Source organism: Equus caballus, chromosome 6 (genome assembly GCF_041296265.1).
Source record: "Equus caballus isolate H_3958 breed thoroughbred chromosome 6, TB-T2T, whole genome shotgun sequence".
Lineage (NCBI taxonomy): Eukaryota > Metazoa > Chordata > Mammalia > Perissodactyla > Equidae > Equus > Equus caballus.
The window spans coordinates 15,273,933-15,287,843 of record NC_091689.1 but is presented as its reverse complement, the minus strand read 5'-3'; the positions used below and the strand labels follow the sequence as shown (position 1 = coordinate 15,287,843).

The following is a 13,911-nucleotide window of genomic DNA, read 5'->3' as shown; positions in this document are numbered from 1 at the left end:
CTTGGAGGAATGCAATATAAAAGTACAACTGTTCAATTTCAAAGACAAGACTTATAACCTCAGAACAATGGGCATTCCCAGTGTGAATTTATGAGCTGTTAAACCTCAAAAGGTTTCTTCAATTAGCAATGAAGGCTCTTGACAACTCTGCAGCCTGATATAGGGGCTGCTTTTTATATAATTTGGGGTGTACTGCTTTTATCAGAACTTTCTCTTACTTTTACTGACCTCGGACGACAATTACTGTGCTTCTCTCTGGGCAGCGTTTGATCCTGCTAATTATGCTGTGGGGCCGGCCGGCATTTCACGGTTTACCATCGCTCCTGGGGTGCGCTACAAATTATACATAATGCATTGCATTGTAATTGCCGCATTGTGAACTTGGCTCGCCTTCCCAACATAAAACACCGACATCCAAGTCGTTTTATTATAAAAAACCATAAGGGATTCTTTTGGATTATAAACATCTGAAGACATAACATTCTCATGAATTCCAGCCAGCTATTTTGGACACACAGGGGGCAGGCAAGGCCGAAAAGCAAAGCAAATATATTTCATATTAATGTTTACAGAGAAAAAGAGGAGGCAGTCATGAAGGCAAGACCATACTGAATGCAAAACAAAACAGAAAGGGGGTGGTAAGCTGAAGGGCACACAAGAATCCAAACTGAGAAACTAGAGACGCAAGGTCTAGTGACGGTCCTTCACCTCTCTGCGCCTCAAGTTCCTCATTTTGAAAAGAAAGGCGCAGAACTAAGTGACCACAAAGGTCCCTTTTCCATGAATCAGGAGCCTCAGGAGAGCAGTGGCTTGTTTTCTGAGCCCGATTTGTCAGGCCAGCTTTATCACCGCACTTGGAGCCTGTGTCTTGGACCAAACATGAGGCCTCTCCCCATCACTCTGTCGGTTTGGGGCCTCTTAGAAAAAGATAACACCTCTTTAAAGGGCAGGTTGCAGAATAAATGAAGTTGCTACTTTATATGTGTGATACCACCAAGTGGAAAAAAAGTCACGGGAACAGCGTTGTGGTCAATGCAGCTTATCGTCACCTCCGTGCCCCAGGATGGGGTCCTACTGCAGACAGGCCGCAGTAGGCCCACCACAGTCCTTTGTGCCTGCAGGTGTGTGAACAACACCTAGGCACCAGGTGATGTACTCCCACACTCTCCCCGCCCCCCTGCCCCCCCCATAATGAGACAGTTAACAGGATATGTGAATTCAGACTGGTTTCTTTTCACTTGCTCTCAGGGAAATGACTGTTCTAGAGGAGGAAAGGTGGGAGCAGTACTCAGCCTAACTGAGCACATTCTGCATTAGTGTGTGGAAGCAAGTTTTTGACACAGCGATGATGCAAAGCTCAAAGGGAGAGAGTAGGGGAGAGGTTGTAGGGGGTAATTTACAACAAATCATCACTGTTTGGGAACGTTGCCCCTGATGCTGCTGCATGTTAAAGCAGCGTCAGTCTGTCTGCTTCGGACTTAGGAAGTCACTGGCTTTTTTGTTCCCTCTTTGTCTAGTGGTGTTTCAGTTGCTGGGGGTTGGGGGCTATGATCCGGTGCAGCCAGAGGACCCAAGTGACGATGGACAGTAGCTCCACACCCGTGCTGTCCCTGCAGGCCCTGCCTGGGAGCTATGTTTGCAGGGAGAGCAGCCTGTGCTGTCACACGTTCACAGTGTCCCTGGTGCCAAAGACTTGGGGGACTTCATCCCTGCTCCAATCCACACTGCATTTAGTCTGCAAACAAAAGCATAGGGACTTATGACCAGATGGGTACTGTTCTGCCAATGGGGACAGGAGGACTGGCTATTTTAAACTGGGACCACGAGTGGGACTGCTCCCTTGTATTTTCTCTAGAAAATACCTAGATACAGAATAAAACACCCAGGCCCCATTCAGCATACTCCCGCAGCCAGATGCACTCACTGAGCCCAAAGGGGGATACTGTCAGTTCTTGCTTCCTATGAGCAATGACGGAAGCTTGCTTATGTGTACTCTCTCTTTTCAACTCTTTTCTAAATAACATGCAGTTTCTATAAGCATCACCATAACTTTTAATATGCCAGTTATACAGGGCAATACTTAAGGAATTCATGTAAAGATGACTGTTGAAAATCCTAAGCCCAATAGATTTTCAAGGGTTTCTTCTTTACGTCGAAGTAAATGCGTTTCCATGCCCTCTGCATTGGACAACAGTTTGACCAGGGTCTTTGCATCCAAACAGACTTCCCTGTTCCGCACCAAACTGCCCCCTTTCATGAAGAGAACCGACAACATTTTCTGTAAAGTAGGTAGGACTGGTGTGGCTTCCGAGCCACCCACGGGGAAATGAGAAAGGACCAGGAAAATCCAGCAGTGGCTCCCTCTAGGAGGAGGGGTCCTTCCTCACTGGGATGACTACTCTAAGGAACGCCAGCAAAATGTCCTTGAGTTGGGGGTTTAAGGGCATCTACTCCACAGTTTTCTACATAGTCCTGTCAAAAAGGGTTTCTCTTTATTCTCTTTTATTATCCTGCCACCACGTTCAACCTTGGGAGACTCTATCAGAGCTCAGATCTGAAAGATTTGATGTTAGAAATGGAACTGCTGACTAAAGGGAAGGAATAGCTGGTGGCTTGAAAAACACAATTGCCACCACCAAGAGTCCTGATCCTCCCCATGTCCTCCACTTTGTCACTGCAGTGAGTAAGGTGGGGCACCTGGCACTGCTGCTGGTCCATATAGGCCCACTAGTGCAGTGGAGCTGGGCCTCATCTGTGCCACGGAGCACAGTCTAGAAGAGATGCACGGCCTAAAAATGGTACAGGGAGCACTGCGACACCCAGGATGTGCCTAAGGCTAGCACAGCTAAGTACCTTAACCGCAGTGATCTCCAATCACGCAAGGACGCCCTCAGCTCCCAATGGGTCATCACCTCTCATGCTGTAGACAGGTAGACAGGTATCCACTTGTCCTTAGTGATGGGGACCAGACCCTACAGAGTGTACTGGAAACCCCTATGCAAATCACTTTCAGGGGTAAACTCCTATTTATTTTTCATCCGAACTGGAAGAATCACATAATCAGATGTCTCTTCCGTACATCTTCATTTAATGAACAAGAAACCTTACAGAAGTTACCACCTGGATACTTAGGACTCAAAAAAGCAACACTCACACAACTGGGGAGTCAAAGTCCTTGCTCAGCCTAACCATACCACTGTGGCCAGAGAACAGGTGTCCGTGGGTGGACCACCACCTGTGTGGGGCATGATCCTCTGAGTCAAATGTTAAGTTGTGAAAATTTGATGGAAAGTATGTACGTTCTCAAATTTCAGTTCTATTCAGTGATGATCCACCTGGTTTGACAATCCTCTGTTAACTGGAAAACTCACCTTCTTCCTCCATACTGTGCGTTTACTAAGTGTCAGATGTGGCGTTAGGCACTGGACGTGCAGCATCTGAAGCAATTTTCTAACAAATATGGACAAAAGGGAGTTTGCCTTATCAGTAACAGCCCTGGGGAGAGCACAGCTGATTTTCTCACTTTCATCTCTCCAACCTCTCCTTTAGTTTGGTTTAGTACTTGTAATTTCTAATTCCACCAAGTTTTCTGAGACTATCTTTATTCTTTCTTTCTTTCTTTCTTTATTTTGAGGAAGATTAGCCCTGAGCTAACTGTTGTCAATCCTCCTCTTTTTGCTGAGGAGGACAGGCCCTCAGCTAACATCCATGCCCATCTTCCACTACTTTATATGTGGGACGCCAACCACAGCATGGCTTGCCAAGTGGTCCCATGTCCTCAGCTAGGAGCCGAACCGGCGAACCCCAGGCTGCCGAAGCGGAACATGTGCACTTAATCGCTGAGCCACCGGGCCGGCCCCTGAGACTATCTTTAATTTTAGCATCTCTCCCCTCTTTCCTTAATTAACATAACCAACATTATAATTGAAAACACTTTTTGTGTGTGTCAGGCTCTAGTCTAGACCGAGGGGATATAAGGATGAGTAAGGTACAGTTTCTTCTCTTGAGAAGCTTATTTAAGCCTAAGATGAACATAAATGTAGGGTTTAAATGAGTACATATATTCACATCCATGAAACCTGTGCAATAAAACCACTATTAATGCTATACAGAATTTCTAAAGCTAGCTAGACCTCGGAGATTACCTAGACATCCCCTTGTCTTACAGATGCTGAAACAGAGTTGAGAAAAGTTAAGAAATTTACCCAAGGTCCCTCAGCTGGCTGTGATAACTTCAGAACCCAGCTCTCCTCATTCTCACTGACTACAGTGACGTGCCTACAATTCAGCGCATTGAACGATATACGTGCTCCAACAAGGTTTCAAGTAAAGGGGTCACTCCAGCGGCTCAGCTGGCCACCAGGCATTGTCAGTCTTACTCATGTAACACATAACCCGACTCTGTCAGAACAGTGGCTTCTCTTTGAAGTCAGGCCACAAATACTCAAACGTGCAGTTGGTAGGCAGTTAACCTTACATCAAAGAATTCTGTGTTCCTCAACTGACTTCTCCTCCCACCTGGTTCAACAGTGAGCAAGTGGCCCAAACCAAATTTCAGACCTATATTTGACAGCAAAGTATTCTTAGAACTTTGAGTGTTTGGCAAAGAAGGATCACTATCCTAACTATTTACTTAAATTGTTACGCCCAGTGCTGTGTAAAAGGAATCCTGGATGAGAAATAGACAAGCCATCTGTCAAGGCCTGTGAAACACAAGAGTGTGGAAAGGGTGGGAGGCAGTCTGGGCCTCCTCCCCGAAACCCTCGAGTCCATCAGAGGAGAGGTAGCCATTCTGCTACCAACTAGTCCACAGGAACAAAAAGGGGACTCTCAGAAGCGGGCAGTTAGGAGGACCAACAGTCAGAACTACAATTTTAGGATGGAACACTCTTATTTATTGGCCCTAGACTTGTTCTGGGGCTCACAGAACTGCTGCGACGGAGATATCAGCAAGCGCAATTCTGTCAGTGAATGAAGCAGGTCAAAGTTCCTCTCATTTGGTTATCACTCCTTAAAATAATAACAACAATGATAATGAAGACCTGGCGTTTCCAAGGATGACAATGTGTAGAACTTTCAGACTTGTTTACTGTTGGTCTAATTTATCTTCTTCTATAAAAAGAAAACAACTCAAATACAAAATCTTAGAAAAATTCCTGCTCAAGGGGATTGGGCAGGGAAGAAAGAGTAAATATGAGAGGTTACATCCAGGAGCCGCTCTTGGAAACACTCCTAGGGCAATGAAGCTTGGCTCTAAGTAAATAAATACCAATCTTCGAACAGTAAATGGCAAAGGATAAGGAAGCAGAGTGGAAAAGGGAAAATGAAAATACTACCTTCCCAACTTCTTTAGACAACGAGGTCAGAGGTCTCTCCTCTGGCACCCACTTTGTGGTCACCAACATCTCTAGCACAAGAAAACATCTCACACAATTTTCTTGAGTAATTATTTCCTTAAATTGATGCCAGGCAAATCATGTTCTTTCTCTAGGGGGAATATACTTTGGGATTCCTGCCACAAATTAAATGGTCTATGAATTTAGAAAAAGATCATTTAAGGACAACCAAAAAAATAATATATACACTGCAAAAAGGAAATACTGAAAGTAAACATGAGTCCTTAGGTTGGACATCCAGGGAGGATGGATGGTGCCAGAAATGACAATACAGACTCCAGTTCTGCATCTCTCTATTTTGAAGTCCAGGTCTACCAAGAGATGTAAAACGAAATTCAGAAAAATAATATAGCAGAGAAAATGAAGTTTTATACGCCCAATTTTTATGCTACAGGTTTCCTTCCCCTGTCTTCAGTTTATAAACAGAAGGATCTGTGTTTTGAATACAAAAGGTCAGTTGTGCACACACATATAATCCCACCAAAACATGAGAAATAAAAACCAAAGCCATTTCAAATATACTTCAAGAAAGGCACCCCAAGGAGTGAGAGCTTGATTCGAATGTGAACAGACCAACCTCTGGACTCCAGGGACAAGTATGTCCTGGTGACTGTGGAGTTCCCAGTGCAGGTGGCCAATGAGTATTTGTTGAATGATGGAATCCCAAAGAATTTTCATGGATGGAGGGCACGTTCCACCATTTCCAACTCCTGCTTTGACCCAGAAATTCAGCCCATCAAGGGACAGTGAAGATTTTTGAGTTTAGCCTAAGTCTACCCTGGAGCCATCCAGTGAGGTCCATCATGGGCCTCATGTATAGGCCCTGGGAGCCAGATGAACCAAGAGGAGCAAACACTCCCAGTGTCCATTTACATAAGGAAAGTGTAGATTCACATTTCTAGGGGTACAATCAGGGCTGAGGAAGAAAAGGATGGTTCTTTCCCTTAGATAATCCTCATCTCTCTCTCCCCTTTCCTCTGATTTAGTCTCTCTGCATTTCTTTCTTTCATAAGGAGGCAGTTCTCTCTCTATCTTTCCATCATGTTCAACAGGGCACTTGCTACCAAATCCTAGAGCTTTGTAGAAAGACCACAAAGATTCACCTTTCGATTAAAAAAAGTCACATCTCATGAAAACACAGATATTGCATGCCAAATACCTAAGATCAAACACTTAGAATTCTAAATAAATAAACCAAAAGAAACCAGACAGGCAAAAAACACCTCTTTGATTTTGTCAAGAAACATCTGAATATTAATAATAGCCATGCTTCTCTCATACTCATAAGGCAAAGCAAATAAACTATAGAGATTCAATAGAGAGAAAAAAATTAATTATGACCCTAAAGCGGCTACTGCTTCATAAGAGCTACGAGAAGTCAAGTCACCTGTAGTCTATTCTTTCTTGTGCTTTAGTTGTAATAGAGGAGAAAACTGACTTGGAAAAGAACATGAGAGAAATTACAAAGGACATATTTTAAATAATTTGGGGGATGTCCTTTCAGGTCTACCATGATGGCAATGTAAAAGAAATATGGTAGACCCTCCTGATTTACAGAGGATACGTTCCAAGACTCCCACTGGATGCCTGAAACTGAGGATAGTACCGAACCCTGTATATACTATGATTTCTCCTATACATACATACCTATGATAGAGCTTAATTTATAAATTAGGCACAGTAAGAGATTAACAATAACTAATAATAAAATAAAATAATTGTAACAATATACTATAATAAAGTTAGTGTAGACCTTAGAAACTTCAGCATACGATTTTTTTTCTTATGAAGTCGAGTACTTTCACCTCTTCACTTAAAGGAAGAACTTCACTGCTTCTCTTTAGCATATCCGAATTGCCAGCATCACTACTCTTGCGCTTTGGGGCCATGACTAAGGAAAATAAGGGTGACTTGAACCACAAGCACTGCAACACCGCGACAGTCAATCTGACAGTCGATCTGATAACTGAGACGGCCACTAAGTGACTAATGGGCAGGTAGTGAATACAGCTTGGACATGCTGGACAATGGGATGATTCTTGTCCAGGGAGGGACAGCAAGCGATTTCATCATGCTACTCAGAATGGTGCGCAATTTAAAACTTCCGAATTTTTTCTGGAATTTTCTATTTAACATTTTTGGACACGGTTGGCCAAGGGTGACTGAAACCACAGGTAAGGGAGGACCACCTTAAGCCACTAAGGCATTTACATGCGCTTTAACATCAGGCTTTACCACTTACTAGTTGTTCACTCATTTGTAATTCCTTTATTCCTTCTCTTGCTCAGTCACTCATCCAACAAATATTTATTAAGCACTTCCCTGGGCTCTGTGATAGGTGTGAGGGATACACGAGTGAATAAAGAGCCGGGGGTAACTTCATCCACTGGAGGAACAGTGCTCAGGAATTATAAGTTTTCCAAAGGCCTGTGAAAATGTTTGAGACCTCAAAATAATTAATTGGCTCCTAAGTGAATAAGAAACTATAAAATTGAAACATAATAAACGTTTAAATGCTTATGAAATGTACCATATCAACCATTTAACTCAACTCATATATATCATATGCACATTCATTTACTTAAATATATATTTATATACTATGATGAAATTGCATATGTTTTAATATATTTGAAATGACATGGGGTGGAGCTTCCAAAAGTAAAAGCCCACAAAAGTCCTCAAATGTCCCCCCATGATGGATGGGACATCCGCCCTCATGGAGTTTACAGTCTAGAGGGGTTGGAGGCCCACACCAACAGCCTCAATCACCTTGTAAAATATCTAAGAAAGTAACCTCTCCGAGCCTCAATTTCCTCATGAAAAAACAACCAACCAAAAACCAGAAACCCTGGCCTTCAGGGTACTTTTGAGGACAAATTTAAAAAAAAAAAAAATGGGAAAGCATTTCATAAGCTCAAAGAGATGAGAAGTAAAAGTTTTAACTGCTTAAATCTTTGTTCCTCCAGGTGGTAAATGTCTCTGAGCATGTTCAGTTCAATACTACACGTGCTGTCTATGCAGGAACCCGGGCTCAGAACAAAGCAAATCTCAACCACCCCCTAAAAATAAGGCTGCTGTGGTGCCCTTCTGCAGCCAAAAGATGTTTCTGGACAGACACACACAAACCAGGATGCTTCATGTGTGGATACAACTTGGTCCATATCAGGAGATTTGAAAGAGGCAGAAGTTTTTTTTTTTAAAAAGCTTATTTTAGTCAAAAAATGAAACCATTTTTCAATTAGCTTCAGCCCTGAGCAGACACCATCATCTAATGAGAAGCTGTAGACTGCTCCTAAACTCAATTTTACTTCCAGCTTTTGTAGACGTTTTATGAAACACCTTAATCCTCCCAGCTGGCAAGGCCAGTAGGTAAAAGGGGAAAATGAACTCAGTTTTGGAAAAAAGGATCACATAGCGCAGTATTGAAATAGATCCTAGGAGGCAATTTGGTTCTATTATCTGCCCTTTTTCTCTTTTCCTTATTGTTCTTCATGGGCACCCTTTTGGGGAGTGGGGTAGGAGAGGGCTCGGGTGGGATATGACCAGGGTTAAAGCAGCCCAGGACACAACATAAAAAATGGAAGGGGGATAACATTTGTAAACTTCTGCCAATAGAAACTGGCTCCTTCAAAGGTGTCAGACAAGCCCCTCCTTCTGGCTTCATGATCTCCTTTGTGTCTCACCGCAGGATGTGTGTTAAGATGACATACAGTGTGTTTAAATAAAACAAGAAAACAAACCAAGAAAAATTTAGCATTATGAAGAAGGAAAATCTCCTAAAAATACAATGACTTCAAACATGAAATCACATTTACAAAATAACATCTTAATGGTTTGGGCATAAGTGACTCAGGAACATATGGATTAAATTTCCTTCAAAATGCATATGACTTTAAAAATTAGGGGGAAACTTGCCGGCAAAATTAACTTGGTTCGTAGAGCAGAGCTCAGAGGGAAAAAAAGTTTGTCAAACTGTACTCACTTTAGTGCCTCTTTTCTGTACTTTCTTTGGTAACAGTCAATTGGCTACAACGGCCATTGCCTAAGAAACTTGAAACAATTTTCTTGGAAATGGTTTAACTCTCTTTCCCTATTTAGGCAAAGTATTCAATAAATTTATAATAAAGGACTTTCCTTCACTCCCAATATCTCAAGCATCAAAAATAGAGGGTTTATGGGGTTGGCCTGGTGGCACTGTGGTTAAGTTCACACGCTCTGCTTCAGTGGCCTGGGGTTTGCCAGTTAAGAGCCCAGGCATGGACCTGTGTGCCGCTTATCAAGCCATGCTGTGGCAGGTGTCCCACATATAAAGCAGAGGAAGATAGGCACAGATGTTAGCTCAGGGCCAACTTTCCTCAAAAAAAAAAAAAAAGGAGGTCTACTTCTATAAAACATGGTGAGCTGCTTTAGGACCAGAGTAAATGGCTACCACATCTTTGTGATAATCGGGTACGGCTGCATTTTCATTTCCTTTTAATCCACATGGAACTAACTTCAAGAAAATACCATGTTTTTTCTGTTTCCAAAGTAAAGATGAAAGTTTTAGACAAAGCCCAAGATAATCAGGCTCTGTTTTACCTGCCCAACGTTTTTTTGTTGTTGTTTCTTCACCACACGAACTTCACACCCGAACACAACCACCACCACCACCAACACTGTAAAACACCTTAGGATTCAGAGGGCTTACTAATTCCAGACACACCCTCAAACATCATCTCATTCCATTCCGGGGGTACAGTCATGACAAGCATTCAACCCATTTTTTAGATGAGGAAACTGATTGCTGAGGTTCAGAGAAAGGTCCTATAGCAACAACCAGCCACTCTGTAAACACCAATTGTACTTACCTGTCTTGGCATCTGTTATTGTTTGGTTCAACCGATTTTTAACAGTCACACTGTGGAGAATGCTTATTTCCTTTATCCGTCCTTACTAGAATCTCTCATTCTTCAAGGACCAGAACAAATACCACATCTTTATGATGTGATCCTTAGACACTCAATCTCCAAGCACACTGGTCTTTTTCATCTGTCAGCTGGTCTAGGCTACAGTGTCCAATTATTCAATCAAACACTAATTGAAGTGCTGTGAAGGCATTTGCTAGATGTGATTAAAAACCACAACCAGGGCCGGCCCGGTAGTGCAGCGGTTAAGTGCACACATTCTGCTTCGGCGGCCTGGGGTTCGCCGGTTCAGATTCCGGGTGCGGACACAGCACCTTGTGGCAAGCCATGCTGTGGCAGGCGTCCCACATATAAAGCAGAGGAAGATGGGCACAGATGTTAGCTCAGGGCCAGTCTTCCTCAGCAAAAAGAGGATTGGCAGCAGTTACCTCAGGGCTAATCTTCCTCAAAACAAAAACAAAAACAAAAACAAGCTGACTTTAAGGGAGATTATCCTAGATAACCTGGGTGGGCCTGATTAGCCTTAAGGGAGCTGAGGCTTCCTTGAAAAAGAAGAAATTTCACCTGTGGACAGCAGCTTTGGCACATGCCTGAGAGGCCCAGCCCACCATTCCTGAAGGCCTGACCTACAGATTTCAGACTTGCCGGTTCAGCCCCCACAACTGCACGGGCCAACTCCTTGCAATGAATCTCTTAATATGGATCTCCTACTGGTTCTGTTTCTCTGGTTCATCAGGTGATGCTCCCCTGTGTTTTCCTATCGTTTATATAATTCTTAAGTCATTTCTAGCTTATTGCTGGTACCGCAACTTTGCTGTAGGCAGGCTCATGTCTCAGATATCTCTGTAGACCACACAGCACTTAGTCTTACATACGAATAAATATTCACTAGAAGAATTAAGTTACGTTATGCAAGAGCAGGACAGAGGTGCTTCATCCTACAGTGAAATAAGTAAACCTAACACAAAATGCTCATGGGGAACTATGACTAGCAAAGGAGAGTCATAGCTTAAGAGGGGAGCTCACCAAGGAGATATTTCTATCACCTACCAACAGGTTACTGTGTTTCTGCTCCTTCTACAGGACAGTCCTGCACACGCAGGGCATGGAACATTCCTAAGTCTGAGGTACTGAATGATGATTCCAACCTCTCCACCCCCGCCCCTGTCATTGTGAAACCAAAAAGCTCTCCCATAGACACATTTCCAAATGCCCCCCTGGGCATACTACACCCATCTCTGATCCAGAACTACCTTCTTAGCATTATAATGATAAAGTTACTCTCTAGCATAGTGGTTCTCAACTGGGGGTGGTTCTGCTCCCCCAGGGGACAACTGCAATGTCTAGATATATTTTTGACTGTCACAACTGGGGGAAGGGTGCACTGGCATCCAGTGGGTAGAGGCCAGCTGCTACTCAACATCCTACAATGCACAGGACAGCCCCTCCCCACCCCAACAAGGAATTATCCAGCTCCAAATGTCAACAGTGCTAAGGTTGAGAAACCCCACTCCAGAACCAACACGCTTGAAAAAGTAGGCTATTTCCAGCAAAGAGGAGAAGGCTCAACTTTGGATCAAAGCAACAAACTGTCTTTAAATTTTCTGTACCATAAACACACCAACAACCTAAATCAAACTGCCTTAGTTTTCAGAAAAGGCATCAAGATAAGTACACAAAAAGGTACAAGATTAGATATGTAAGAAAGCACGGACATGCTTGGTAACTTCTTCCTCCTTCCTTGCCTCGCTTTTCCCATTCTCTTGTCTATTTCTCTCCAGAAAGATCTCTGTTCTTCCCCAATTCCTGACCTAGAGAATTAACTTCTAATGATAAATTAATTTTGACAAAATTCCTTTACCAGAAGAAAATGTGAAAGTCTGAAGAATTTAGTAAGACGGCCTTTTGCCCATACACAGAAATGATTAAAGACTAGACTGCGATTAAATTCTGAGCAGAGTAACATAATTAGCAAATTTATGAATGGGTCTTCTTTCACAGTTCTACTGTCAGGACTAATTACTTGTATTAATTAGAACTGTCAACACATGAATATACTTGTGGAAGCTGCTTCCTATGGTAAAATATGAGACTTGTAAATATCGAGACACTTGGAAAGATGCAAAGACTTCCATTTATTAGCAACTCTAAATGATGTAGAAGCACTGACTGCACAATGAGCCTTGGGAATTGCCTGTAAATAGATTCCTAGTTAATGAATTTGCTATTTGTTCTTCCTTGCGTAGGCATTAGTCTCGGTTTAGCCTTTGGATGAAATATCCGATATATCACTACTTTAGAAGGACTGTAGCAAGAATAAGGAAAGAATTCCGCAAGTTAGCGGAAAACTGGAAAGAGTAGCCAGGATGGTTAAGGTGAGCAGTGACTAGTCTGAGATCCATTTTAAAATAAGTTTTAAGAACTGCTTACATGATAGGGGAAAGATGTCTGTGGGATTAAGAACCAGAGTTTGAACACCAGTTTTAACTCTATGTGACGCTGGGTAAGTAGACAAGTTATTTAGCCTCTCTGGGCCTTGGTTTCCTCATCTGAAAAATGGGGAGAGCGACAGAATTTGTAAAGGGTTGGAGGGAGCCTCAAATGACTTAATACATGTAAAGGGCTTAGACCAGTGCCCAGCACAAGATACGTACTAGCTGTTGTTTTCCTAATAATTATCATCGTCTGGGACGGGGACAGAAACAGAACTGAGCATTCCTAGAATGAGATCTTCGGAGCAACATGCAGCGTGAGAAGGAGCTTTGGAGTCAGAGAGGCCTGGATTCACATCTCAACTCTGTCACTCATTGAGTCTCTTCTAAGCTTCAGCTACACCCTACCTCATGAATTCTTGTGAAAAATAAATGAAAAAGATTGCATGTAATACACTTGCTACGCCTGGCACATAAAAAGGGCTTGCTAAAATATTAGTGCTTAAGTATTCATTACCATTATTATTTATTTGGAGAAATCTCCAAAATTGACTGAAATGGATGCCAAGAGAAAAATTCTGTAAGTGACCTAAGATAAGTGGAAAGAGAAAACAGGCAAGAGGGGAAAGAGAGATAGGCAAGGGGAGGAAGCATATCAAGGGCCTTGTCCGCGCCAGGTGGCCTTCATCTCTCGTCTCAGGTGGCCATCCGCACAGCCCCATGAGGAGGTCTAACTCCCTGGCCACAGAATCCCGCTGAATCATCTGATTACCTTGTTCACTGGTGAAGGAGAGACAGCTGGGATTCCAACTGGGGCCTGACTGACTGCACAGCCCGCACCACGTCGAGGTGTGAAAGTAAGGCTGCACGGGCCTTCGGCACAGACTGAGGGGCACACACATTCCAGGCTCTTACTTTTCCCCTGTCTTCCCTTTACATATATTTAAAAGCACAGCAATCAAATTCTTAACAGGCAGAGCTTGTTCTGGCTGGCTGGCTACACTTCATCTGATAGCAACCATAAAATAATACCATAAAACAATTTTAAATTAAAGTCAGTTAATCAAGTCATTTCAATTTTAATCCCCGTAAGTCCAAACTTGGCAACAGGCCACAAAAGACAGAATTAGTCTCGTTCTGTGTTTTGCTTTACGAGGTCCTTCCAGAACTCGTATT

At 42.9% G+C, this 13,911-nt stretch overlaps 1 protein-coding gene across 15 annotated transcripts in view; it reads right to left on the bottom strand.

The window, feature by feature from the left end:
* Nucleotides 1-13,911, bottom strand: part of RHBDD1 (rhomboid domain containing 1) — a 150,995-nt gene that overhangs the window by 18,002 nt on the left and 119,082 nt on the right. For 3 of the 15 annotated variants that reach the window (XR_011439527.1, XR_011439525.1, XR_011439526.1), the window contains one exon: nt 229-333. The exons of the other annotated variants lie outside the window; for them this stretch is intronic. The gene's annotated coding sequence lies outside the window, so the exon portion shown is untranslated. The remainder of the gene's footprint in view (nt 1-228; nt 334-13,911) is intronic. 15 annotated transcript variants of the gene reach the window in all.